A 13847-nucleotide genomic window follows, 5' to 3' on the forward strand; every position below is an offset into this window, starting at 1 on the left:
ATACTCTCATGGGCTCTTCAGCCAGATCCAAATGCCTTAAGGACTGATTCTGAGGCCAGAGTGCTGTTTAGGACATCTGTCATTCTATGGGTCTGCTGTGTATCTCACTTCCCATGTTGGATCGTTCTCTCCCTTTTTGATTCTATCAGCTAGTATTTTCAGACACTATTCTTATTTATGTGATCCCTTTGGTTCTTAGTCCTATCATTATGATCAACTGTGAACAGAAATTGATCACTGGGACTAGTGAGATGGCATTGGTACATGCCACCTTGATGCTCCCAATTCATTTCTGCTTTTATTTTTATTATTTTCTTCATTCTACTTGTTTTGGCTTGAATTTTATCTTTTATTTAAAATAAAATTTTGGAAATACGATTTGAGGTATTTTCTCTCATCTAAAATGAGTATTTAATATGTAAATTTCCTTCAAAGCACTGCTTTATTGTCATCACCCAAATTTTAATGTTATCCCTTAATTCTCATTCAATTTAAAATATTTTAAAGACCCTGCCATGTATACTTTGACTCTGATGACCCATTGGAACGGTATTATTTAATTTCCAAGTATTTGATGGAGGTTTTTTTTTTTTTTTAAGATTTTTTTATTTATTTGAAAGTCTGAGTTACACAGAGAAAGGAGAGGCAGAGGGAGAGAGAGGTCTTCCATTCGCTGGTTCACTCCCCAGTTGGCTGCAACGGCTGGAGCTGCACCAATCCAAAGCCAGAAGCCAGGAGCTTCCTCAAGGTCTTCCCATAGGGGTACGGGGGCCCAAGGGCCCAGGGACTTGGGCCATCTTCCACTGTTTTCTCAGGCCATAGCAGAGCTGGATTAGAAGTGGAGCAACCAGGACACGAACTGCACCCATATGGGATGCTGGCACTTCAGGCGGTGGCTTTATCTGCTACGCCACAGCACCGGCCCCCTTGATGGAGGTTTTTTTTTTTTTTTTGTTTGTTTTTTTTTTGTTTTTTTTATTTGACAAGTAGAGTTACAGACAGTGAGAGATAGAGACAATGAGAAAGGTATTCCTTCCGTTTGTTCACTCCCCAAATGGCTGCTATGGCCGGAGCTATACTGATCCGAAGCCAGGAGCCAGGTGCTTTTTCCTGGTCTCCCACGTGGGTGCAGGGCCCAAGCACTTGGGCCATCCTCCACTGCCCTCCTGGGCCACAGCAGAGAGCTGGACTGGAAGAGGAGCATCCGGGAATAGAACCGGCGCCCATAGGGGATGCCGGTGACGCAAGCAGAGGATTAACCAAGTGAGCCACAGCACTGGCCCCCTTGATGGAGTTTTAAGATATCTTTTTTTGCTAATGATTTCTAATTTTAATCCATTATCATTGCAGAAAATGTATGTTAGTGAGTTGTTTGTGTGAAACAATTCTTTAATTTTTTTTTTTTTTTTGACAGGCAGAGTGGACAGTGAGAGAGAGAGACAGAGAGAAAGGTCTTCCTTTGCCGTTGGATCACCCTCCAATGGCCGCCGCTGCAGCCGGCGCACCGCGCTGATCCGATGGCAGGAGCCAGGATCCAGGTGCTTTTCCTGGTCTCCCATGGGGTGCAGGGCCCAAGCACCTGGGCCATCCTCCACTGCACTCCCTGGCCATAGCAGAGAGCTGGCCTGGAAGAGGGGCAACCGGGACAGAATCCGGTGCCCCAACCGGGACTAGAACCCGGTGTGCCGGCGCCGCAAGGTGGAGGATTAGCCTATTGAGCCACGGCACCGGCTCACAATTCTTTAATTTTGTTAATATTTGAATTTTAGCCTAAACGTGGCCTATATTGAGAAGTATTTCATATTCATTTGAAAAGAATATATATTCTGCTGTTATTTAGTGCAGTGTTCAATATATGGCAAATGACACACACTTTGTCATAGTATAGGAAGATACTTCACAAATTTTCAAAGAAAATATAGCTATCATAAGCTTAATTTGGTGGAAAATATTTTGAAACCCATACATAGAAGGGGATCTTAAGTGAGTTCCTGGACTATGGATTTTGAAGAAATTCTGGGGACATATTTGCTATAATTTAATTCCCACAGCCAATTCAAAAACCATACAGTTTTTAAATTATAATGTGAAAGGTCATGAGAAGATGGTTGGATTCATCATATGTTATATAATTACAGCACATATATACCACTCTACTAAAACGGTTTCATATGATTTAGTCACTGTTAGCGCTGCTAAAAATGTAATTCACTTGATAATATGTCTACCAACTCTTTGATTGTAGATATTTGACTATGCAAAATCTAAGGCTAACAGTAAGTAAAGCTCTTCAGAAGTATGGTAGCCTTTGCAAATTGTTTGGAATTAATTTGTTTTGAGTAAACGGAAATTAGTCTGTTAAATTAAGCTTATAAAACAAGGATTATGAAGGGGTATGAGACCATCTCACAAGGGTAGCTTAAAACCCACACATTTGTGTGATTCAAGAGAAGAACTGTCCTTTCAAAGTGATCTTATTCCTTCTAATTGCCTGGGCTTTGTGCCTCCTAATGTGATTTGAAGATTGGCAAAGAATAAATATATTTAAAATCTTATTCATTAGAATGCTAGACTCATCCATCAGCAGATTGATAAGGTCTGAGACAAAGCATTCTGCCCGACACACAACCTGTAGGGAGATTTTCCTGTGGCTATAATGCAGAACACCTGACAGATGTGTGAGCCACCGAGCACAGCAGGAGGTGCTCATAAACACCATAAACTGGCATTCAACATGATAGGGATTATTTTTCTTTTGTCTGCCTGAAGTTATATGGCCCATAATCAATAAAGGTTTGAGGCTTAACTAGCTAACACATAGGGTGTGATATCATTTATAGGCAATATTTCTAGTGCTTCCAAGTTTATAACGTGTCCCAGATGCTGAGATACTTTCTGACGTGGCTGAAAAACGTGCTATCTAGGCTTCTCTTTTAGGATTGGAACTGGTTCAAAGAAGAGTACCAACTTCTTTGTTGCTTTCCTTATTTTTTTTTTTTTCAGGGAGTAAAGATAATGTATCATCTGTTTCTATTCTTGATAGCTCCTTAAAGATGCAATGAGCTTTACCAAATCCATGCTCATTTTTAAATTCCACATGGTGGTGAGACACTCTTTTAAATTTCCAATAACAACGTGTCTGAGTCAGAAAAAGAAAGGCAGAAATGAACATACGCCATCTGTAGTTTTTCAAATTTTACTATGTGTCCTAAGGGATGTGGATAGATGCTATTAATTTAAATGTCATGTTTGCATAGAATGAAGTGCAGCAATTTTAAACTTGGCTTTATTAAAGTTTCTTTTTTAGCTCAAGTTTCTCATTTGCCAAACAGCAATAGGAGCAAATGCTCACTGATAAAGTTTATTTAGGTCCTTTGGGGAGCAGTAACAAACATACGGGCACAATACTTTCAAAATAGCATATTTTATTGCATTTATAAATTATTGCGTGACCAAAATCTTCTTGTAGTCTACAATTAAGTAGGGCATTAACAATAAGAAAGTTAACAATACCTTTAAGGGACAAATAAATACCACGACTGAACCATGGTGCCCCTTGACGTATAAAACATTCAATTAACGAGTTGTTTTTGTGGACATAGATTTGTTAGGAACAGGTTTTATTTTGTTTTACATAGATCATGGCTTTTGTCAGTTTCCTTTAGGGTTCAGTGATTTGCTGGGCACAGCTGCATAGGCAGATGCAGAAATTGTTTCATCTTAGGCAATAATCAGAGTTTAGCATGTGTGAGCCAAGGTAAGTTTGGAGAAGTTAATTAAATCCTTTAAGGCTATGCCCAAATACAAAGAAGAGGTTGGAATTCAGAAAAACACAACCAGATAAAAATCAGTCCAGTACTTTCTATTTCCAATGTTTTTTTCTGTTTTTTTTTTTTTTTTTTTTTTTTTTTTTTTCTGCTGCTAACTACAGTGTGTTAACTAATTTCCTAACACTCATATTCTAACTCCTACATTTCCAGGATAATGACTTTTGATTTTTTTGGCCCATTGACAGCAATATAGCAAACACAATTTTTCATGCTAGTTTCAGGATTAGCTGTTTTTTGCTTTTTTTTTTTTTTTTTTTTTTTTTTTTTTTTTTCCAATTTGAAAGTCAGAGTTACAGAGAAAGGGAGAGAGATCTTCCATCTACTGGTTCACTCCCAAAATGGCCACTTGGTCAGGGCCAGTCAGGAGCCAGGAGTTTCATTCAGGTCTTCCACATGGACGCAGGGACCAAGCACTTAGGCCATCTTCTGCTGCCTTCCCAGGTGTGCTAGTAAAGGAGCTGGACCAGGACTAGAACAGCTAAGATTCCATATGAGTTGCCGGCCTCACAGGTGGCAGCCTTCCCCACTACATCATGGTGCAATCCCAGGACTAGATATTTTGTCTGTTTGCTCCTTTGATTCTTAGATCCAGTATGATCCACATATGTATACCTGGGGTTTTATTTTCATTTTAAACTAATTTATAAAGTAGGTGAGTAATTAGAGCTTTGAAAGTTTGGAAGAGAGCTTATAATATGAATTCCAAATATAATAATTGTGAGTCTCCCCACTATAGTCCAAGTTCCAGATATAGGGATTGTGTCTGTTTTTCTTATCCTCACATCTTTTTGTCCTGCATTGCAGTGAGGACTCAATAAATACTTGCTGAATTAATGTATCTTTTTTTTTTTTTTTGACAGGCAGAGTGGACAGTGAGAGAGAGAGACAGAAAGGTCTTCCTTTGCTGTTGGTTCACCCCCCAAATGGCCGCTATGGCCGGCGTGCTGCGCCAGTCCGAAGCCAGGAGCCAGGTGCTTCCTCCTGGTCTCCCATGGGGTGCAGGGCCCAAGCACTTGGGCCATCCTCCACTGCACTCCCTGGCCATAGCAGAGAGCTGGCCTGGAAGAGGGGCAACTGGGACAGAATCCGGCGCCCCGACCAGGACTGGAACCCGGTGTGCCCGCGCCACAGGCAGAGGATTAGCCTCTTAAGCCGCGGCGCCAGCTGAATTAATGTATCTTAAATAGCACTCTTACATATTGTTGATATATTATATTGTTTAATCATGATTTTGAAACATTCCTACAACAGACATGACTTCTTGATATTTTGCTAAGCATTGCTCTACTACTGTATGAAGAGCAAAAGGTGAACCAATATAGAAATCTTTTCTTTCCTCTTCTGAAATTAATTGAGGGAAATACCCAGAAGTCAAACATGAATTGGAGGACATGCTTAGGGGTGTGGCCACCATGAGTTACACAACTACCTTACTTATCAGTTATAGCCAGTTCCCCCACTGGGGAGCAAAGAGGAATGACATTATCTTTGATAAATGGATATCTGAGTAGGAGGAAACACCTGCTTGATTGAGAGGAATATCCTGAAAGGGTTGTGAAGGGATTTAAGGGATTGTGAAGACAGGGGAAATAAATGGGGCATTGTCAGTGCGTCTCAGTAATTGTTTACTGTGTTTTAGCCTAGAGATTAAAACAAAACAAAACAAAAAACCAAGGACCACTACCAGGAAGAGAAGCTCTCTGGATTCCTGACCCATTTCTTTATATCCAGGCATGAAATAAGAAGACTGTATTACCTGTAAAAAAGATTGCGTACCATGAAGCTGGTGCTTAGTGGTTAAAGCTGCCACCTGTCGTGCCGGCATTCCATATGAGCACCAGTTCAAGTTCAGTTGCTCCACTTTCCATCCAGATCCCTGTTAATGGGCCCGGGAAAGCAGCAAAGGATGGCCCAAGTGCTTGGATCCCTGCAGTCATGTAGGAGACCAAGAGGAATCTCCTAGCTCCTGGCTTCAGATCAGTTCAGCTTCAGATGTTTTGGCCATTTGAGGAGTAAACCAGTGAATGGAAGATCTCTCTTTTTCTCTGTAACTCTGATTTCCAATAAAATAAATAAATCTTTAAAAAATTCATATCATCAGGAAAATGTAAACAAGCTTTCTGAATTTTGATATCTGATCCTTTGACGTTACAGGAGCAATCTTTGTTTTTCTGCATTGCAGATGATAACCAACCTGTTCCCTATGTTCTACCGTCTCCTCCCATGATACTGAAGTTATCTGATAACCATAAGGAAGCAACACATACATCAGGTGTATATTTAGATTTTTACACATGTAATTTCATTTTACCTGGGAGGCAGTAGAGTGTAGCTGTGTAGTGAAAAGATTAAGACCCTGGGTTAAATGGTGCAATGAACATAATGTGTTTAATAATATTGTGCCTGATAGCATGCATGGTCAATGCTCTGTAAAATGCTAGACATTATTGTGATGGTAATTATTACTAGAGTAGAGTGGAAATTCTCATTGTCCACTTCACCCAAGTGCCACTTATTGCTGGGGTCACTTTCATGACAGTCTCTCCCTTGTCATGTAATGGAACTCCTCATTGTCATTGAGGAATCTTGAAAGAGTCTGTGTCGCTCCCCCTCTTCGTGGAGGAACGACACAGGACCCTGCGCTGTTCTTTCGTCTGCTCGGCCCTCCCCGGGTTTGCTGCTGGTTCTTCCCGGGTTGGCTACTATCCCTTCCACCTCCGTGGAAGGGCAGTTCCCCCTGGCCACATTCCCCACTTCCGCAGGGGAGCGGCACACCGCCGGCCGGCTCTCTCGGGGGCTGCACAGGTGTTCCCCTTAGATGTTCCCCTTAGATGTTCCTGGTGCATGCCGTCTCTCTCCTCCTTTATAGTCCTCCTCCGCCAATCCTAACTCGGCTGCCCACACGCCAAGTACGCTGCTCTCCAATCAGGAGCAAGTCCTACAGTTTATTGGTTGAACTGGAGGCAGCTGTGTAAAAGCTGTTTTCTTCTCTCCCAGCGCCATATTGTGGGAGAGCAGATGCATAGAATAAGTCTTAATTCCAGTAACCTAGTCCAGTCCGAGCTGCTCCCCACAGATCCCCCTTTCTTTTTATTTTTTGGCGTTGATACGCGCCTGTCTTCGGTGTCCCGCGGCACACACTCTGCTCTACTTGCTAGAGTTGCCACAGGTTCTTACAAGTCCTATCAATCAGGCAAACCGAATCCGGGTCCTCTCTTCGCCATGTTGTGAGGAGGTTTTTAGGCGCTGATGCGTGCCTGTGTTCGGTGACCTGCGGCTCATACTCTGGTCGAGCCGCCTGCTGGTGCTTACCGCCTTAATCAGGCAGACCGAATCCAAGCTCTCTCATTGCCATGTTGTGGGGTGACTTATTGGTGTTGATAACGTGCCTGTCTTCGGTGACCTGCGGCGCATAAGCTGCTAGCCGCCCGCAGGTGCTCACCGCCTCCCTTAATCAGGCAGACCAAATCCAAGCTTTCTCATTGCCATGTTGTGGGGAGGCCTTTCTATTTCTCTATTTCTCTATGTCCGGGCATTCCTATTTCTCCCATTTTACTTCCATCTTCCAGCATTCCCATTTCTCTCATTTTACTTCTAAACTTCTGCTTCTCTTATCCCCGCGGCTTCCCAGCGCCGCCTGCCCCGAGGCTGCTTCTCGGCGGCTTCCCGGCTGAGCCGCTTCAGCCTGCTTCTCTCATCTGCGCGGCTTCGCGGCTCTGCGAGGCTCGGCTTTGCGCGCACACTCCGCGGTCTCCGCGCTAGCCCTGCGTTCCCTATCTACTTGTGCCCCGCACGCTCTCTCTGCGCGCGACAGCCTCCGCGAATCACACAGCGTCAGCTCACATCTCAGCCACTAGTATTCAATCTAAGTTCCCCGGGCTAGCCTGGCGAATTCAACCCAGCTCACGTCTCCGCCCCACGATTTGGCTTCCCATCCTTTGCTCCCCGGGCTAATCAGACAGATCCCAATCTGGCTTACGTTTCTGCTTCTGGTTTCAACTTTTCACCCCCTATTCCCGGGCTAACTTGAGAATCCCAAAGTGGCTTTCGTCTCCGCCTCGGCCTGCCCCCCGCGGCTTCAATTTCCCTAACATTTTTCTCTACCCGGTATGTTTCCCCAAGCTTTCCTCCAACAATACTCCTCCCTCATTTCTCCTGGCCTCTCCCACAGTCCGCATCCGAGTCTGTTTGTTCTAGCTTTCACTTTCGCTTTCGACCTTAGAGATTTCTCCCAGCTTCCCCCCGTAGTCCGTATCTGAGTCTATGCCTAGGCTTTCAATAGCTTCTTCCGACACCTTTTTCGTCCGGCTTTTCCCTAGGCTGTTTGCTAGTCTCTCTCTCCGATATTTTCCACTTCTTCCCGTTTCTTCCCTCCTAAGTTTCCTATCCGTCCTAGGTTTCCTATCCGAGTCGCGGCACCATTATGTCGCTCCCCCTCTTCGTGGAGGAACGACACTAAACCCTGCCTGGGCTTCATATCCGAGTCACAGCACCATTATGTCGCTCCCTGTCTTCGTGGAGGAACGACACAGGACCCTGCGTTGTTCTTTCGTCTGCTTGGCCCTCCCCGGGTTTGCTGCTGGTTCTTCCCGGGTTGGCTGCTGACCCTTCCACCTCCGTGGAAGGGCGGTTCCCCCTGGCCACATTCCCCACTTCCGCAGGGGAGCGGCACACCGCCGGCCGGCTCTCTCGGGGGCTGCACAGGTGTTCCCCTTAGATGTTCCCCTTAGATGTTCCTGGTGCATGCCGTCTCTCTCCTCCTTTATAGTCCTCCTCCACCAATCCCAACTCTGCTACCCACAATGCCGAGCACGCTGCTCTCCTCCAATCAGGAGCAGGTCCCACAGTTTATTGGTTGAACTGGAGGCAGCTGTGCAGAAGCTGTTTCCCTTCTCAGGGCCATATTGTGGGAGAGCAGATGCATAGAATAAGTCTTAATTCCAGTAACCTAGTCCAGTCCGAGCTGCTCCCCACAAGTCTGGGCCTTCAACAATTGGCACCTGAATGCCCAGACAGTCTGCATGGAGCTCAGCTAACATTCAGACAGGTTCCTCTTGACCAGGGACCAAAATTCATTAATGTGGATGTGAATTGTTATTACAGCTCCCATGAGTGAACAGTAACGTTTCTTGGTGTTGGCCTGGCTTCCATGTGACTCCCAAACTGTTTGAGTCCCTGTCTGATGACCCTACTCCTCTCTACTTGGTTGCTCAGATTCAATTTCCTCTATTCCCATCATTGGTGTCCACTGAAGACACAACACATCCCCAGCTCCCCCTCCCTCGTCACTTCTGCTGACTCACTTCTATTTCTCCAAGGAGATTTAGGTAGAATGACCTAGATCTTCTTCCAGCTCTTTCCAAGTTGATCATTTTGCCTGGAAAATGCTTCTTAAAAAAACATTCTAAAAAGTCTGTTCTGGGTACAAAGAATAAAACACACACTGATCATCTCTTAATTTTTCTTGTTTTACCCACTGTAAAAAATCCTACTTTTCCTTAGGGCGAAGGTGAAACCTTTTACTTACTGAGGGAAAATTCACTTCTAATTAACTAAGGGAAAGAAAAATGATATCCTAGACTGGTATTCCAGCTTACTCTTTTGCTGCATTATTATATTATTATTGAACTATAATATAATAATATCAGATAGTAACCCCATTTTACCAACAGAAGTGAACACACTGACCATGCGATTATCTTTCTCACAAAAATAGCCAAAATTAAGCCCAGGAATTCTGTCTTTTTAAAGATTTATTTATTTATTTGAAAGTCAGAGTTACAGAGAGACAGAAGGAGAGGCAGAGAGAGAGAGAGAGAGAGAGACAGAGAGACAGAGAGAGAGAGAGAGAGAGAGGTCTTCCACCTGCTGGTTCACTCCCCAATTGGATGCAATGGCCAGAGCTGCACCGATCCGAATCCAGGAGGCAGATGCTTCTTCCAGGTCTCCCAGATGGATGCAGGGGCCCAAGGACTTGGGCCATCCTCTGCTGCTTTCCCAGGCCATAATAGAGAGCTGGATTGGAAGTAGAGCAACCAGGACTTGAACCAGCACCCATATGGGATACTTGCACTGCAGGTGGCGACTTTACCCACTATGCCACAGCGCCAGCCCCAACAGGTTAACATCTTAACCTAGATGTTAAGACGCTCCATGTTCCATACTCTTCTCTTTCCCTTCCCTTCTCTCCTCTCCTCTCCACTTTTTTCCTTTTATTTCTAAGATTTGTTTATTTATTTGAGAGCAGAGTTAGAGAAAGCGAAAGAGAGAGGGAGAGAGACAGAGAGACCTTCCATCTGCTGGTTCACTACCCAAATGGCTGTAACAGTCAGGGCTGGGCCAGGCTGAAGCCAGGAGCCTGGAACTCCATCTGGGTCTCCACATGGGTGGCAGGGGACCAAGCACATAGGCCATCTTCTACTGCTTTCTAGGGACACTAGCAAGGAGCTGGAATGTTGTTGGAGAAGCCAGGATTTGAACTGGTGCTCATATGGGATACCTGCTGAGCCACCATGCCAGGGCCTGACCCAGTAGTTTTTCTGTGATAATCATTCTGCAGTATCTATAAGAATTTCAGCTACCTCTCCACAAAGACTCTGATGGCAGGAACAGTGTCTTACTTATAATTTGAATTCCCATGATAATGCAATGTATCTGAAGATAGAACTCATTTAACTACCAGAGACTGAACAGATATGATAGAAATGGGCTCCAGCAAATCTCAGCAAAGGTCTCATAGCTCTGTACTTTCAAGTCCTCCTTCGAGAGTCAATACACACACTCACCACTAGACTGAGTGGCGTACCTGTATACTCCTTTCTGAACTCTTTTTCTAACAAATTCAGTAATCAACACATTGAATACTTTCTCCAGTAATTTCTGTTTGTAGCTCCAATAAGATTACAGAAAAGTAGCAAGTATTTTCAGTGGCTCCCATTCAGGAACGAATATAGCTTCAGCTCTTTCATTAGTCTACCGTAGTCCTTCCTCTACTTAGGCAGACCACAACACAGACAGCTCATGGGCAAGAGAGAGAATGAGGGACAGGAGAGGTTAGAGGGAGAAACTGGGCTTTCTCTCTTCCTCAAATGATGCACTCATTGTCTCCTTCAGTCATAATTCCCACAAGTGGATGGCAGTGATAGCCTCAAGCAAGTAACGGATGGCGTGATGACTTGACATCAGAGACAGCAAGGCAAACAGGGAGAAAGCTGTTACAGGAAGGAAGGCTTTACTCATTGTGACATAAAACAAAGCTGAGTCAATGAAATTATGAGGAAGTACATGAATTTGAGAAACATTTAGGAGTTAGAAAGTAATAATTCACGTCCTGGCTGAATTCGTGTTTTTGGCTTATCCAACTGTGTGGTTTGTTGGTGATGGCATTCATTAAGAAAGTGAACATTGCATAGTATAATACTATGGAATCTTTGTTAATTTGAATTGCCTTACAATTTTTATATTTCTAGTGTTTCTGTTTTATTGTGATTGTGAAAACAAACTTTATATCACTTCATAAAAACCATGGTGACTATAATTAATAACAATATATTACATTCATCTATGAAAAAATGAGTAGATTTTAAATGTCCTCACTACGAAAATATATGTGAGGTGATTCATATGTTAATTAGCTTGATTTAGCCAATCCATAATGTATCTATGCAGCATATCAAAACATCATATTGTACACCAGAATATATGCAATTTTATGTATCAATTGAAAAATTAAAAAATGAAAAAGCTTCACTGAAGTAAGAGGAATTTATTTTCAAGATAAAAAACATGAATAATAAGGAGAACAAATCCCATAATTTATCATCCTTCTGTGAATTCCATACTTCACATACAATCATAATCAGGTAATCAATTTCAACTGTTAGACTTTTTGAATTTTCCTGGTGAGGCCCAGGTCACACTCTTCATGGGGACACTACCAAACATTCGCTGTTCTCTTCAACCCTGTGTTGGGAAACTCCGCATGACCACACTCAGCATCCTCTGATAGGCCAAGCACTTCCTCCTCCTCAGCACAAATAGAGGTGATCAGGTTGAGGTGCTCCCACCCTTTCTTCCCCTTCTCATTCTCTCTTCCGATCAACCGCCATTCTGTCAGTCTCTCAGCTGCTTTTTGAGTCCCTCCATCTGTTTTTCTCCCACTATCACTACCTTTTCTGAATCATCCTTTTCTACCTAGACTTTTGCAGAGTCCTGCTCGTCTCAAGGGGCTCCGGTTTCCTCCCCCTTTTTCTATCTTCCACATCAAAAACCAAGTATCTTTCACTACTGTGAATTTACTAATGATGCACATTTCATTGAAACTTCCTAATGGGTTAGCAGCCTCACTTTGCCACACGGCTGTCTTCTTGACTGTGCCTCTTGCTTGGATCTCTCTATTCTCTTCACATTGACTCAGTTCTTCTAATGCATGTTTCTTATCACCCCCATCTGTTTGCATATGCTGTCCCAATCTGATCCAAATTATGATTTGATTTTTGTTTGTTTTATTTGTAAATGTTGAGTCTTAAGGTTTTTTAATTAATATCACTCCCTTTGGGAAGCTGTCCTGATTCTAACTTTGCCCTGAATATGGATTTGCTTTACTTCTCCTGCATGTACATATTGCACACGTCACAGAAAACTCACAACGTTTTCTGTTTACTTTCAGGATGTCAGGCTGCACTGTACCAAGGCAAAGCCTGTTTCTTTTAGCTGTGTCTTGGTCTTCAACACAGGTCCCTCTGTGTAGAAGATGCTGTGTAATACAACAGGTGAGTATTGAATGTCAAAAGTTTGAAACAGTGTTATTCTTTAAACTTGAGCCATTTTCAATGTGCATTGATAACTCTTTTAAGTTGAATGAAAAGCTTGCTTTTATCAATGTAAATATCCAATATTGATGTTTTGACACATTGGAATCTTGTTTTTACCCATACGGAGTACTTTGACAGATAACTAAAATTTGTTAATATAGACACAGTCTGCTGATTGCAGTTTTACCGACTTTTCCTAATCTATCACAAAATATTGAGATCCGAAACAGCCCGAATTTCTGAGACTCTGATTAAGGCAGATACAACTTCTAATTATATTTATTCATAAATATTACAATGTTTTAAAAGCAGACACCTTTCTACTCAACTGTCAATAGGTTCATCTTTTTAACCTGCAGAGCATGCTTCTCCAGGCTAAGTTAATTATCACTTGCTATCATAGTACTCAATAACATACCTGTTCTCTGGAGGTCATTTTGAATTCTATCATTACCTTTTGTCGAGTTTATCCTCTACAAGACTATCAGGTTAATCTTTGTGACATATTTTATTATTATAATGTTCCTATGAGGTAAAAAAGAGATTGACGAATTTCTTCTGTTTCCCAGGGAACTAGGTTTCAGAATTTAATGCAGGAGAAATTTTTTTTTCACAAACAAACCCTTGAAGATTCTCCATTATTTAAGTCATATGTCTGCATATGTGGATAGGTACATAGTGTGGAGCTTTCCTGGAATGAAAAAAGGAAAGAGATACTTGTCTTCTGAACAAGATGGGCAGGGAGAGAGCCCGATGACCCCTGGTGCTTAAACAGTAAGGCAGGGGAGACTTGAGCAAGAGCCATGAGGTATGAAACTCTCATCCTTAACCATTTCATTGAGAAAATTTACTCTAGTTTATTTCTTTTGAGTGTCACAATTTACATTTTTAATTTGTTTTATATTGGATTCAATTGTGCTGTAGACATGCTGGAAATTGATGATATAAAACATACTACAAACTAATTCTTATTTGTATTAATACATCAATGATGATTTGGAAAATATGTCAATTAATAAACATAGATGAATACAATTTTAGATTTTCCTAAACCAGTTCTGTTTACCAAAATAAAATTTTCAATTGATTTAAAAATCAAATGTCATTCATTCCTAAGGTTTTCCATTTCACTCCTATATGGTGAACTTAAAAATAATCACAGATCCTTAAGACTGTGGTTCCATTTGATTATTGCTTAGAGCCC

The sequence above is a fragment of the Oryctolagus cuniculus genome, chromosome 12 (assembly GCF_051225735.1).
Source record: "Oryctolagus cuniculus isolate XC-2025 breed Fujian yellow rabbit chromosome 12, ASM5122573v1, whole genome shotgun sequence".
Taxonomy (NCBI): Eukaryota; Metazoa; Chordata; class Mammalia; order Lagomorpha; family Leporidae; genus Oryctolagus; species Oryctolagus cuniculus.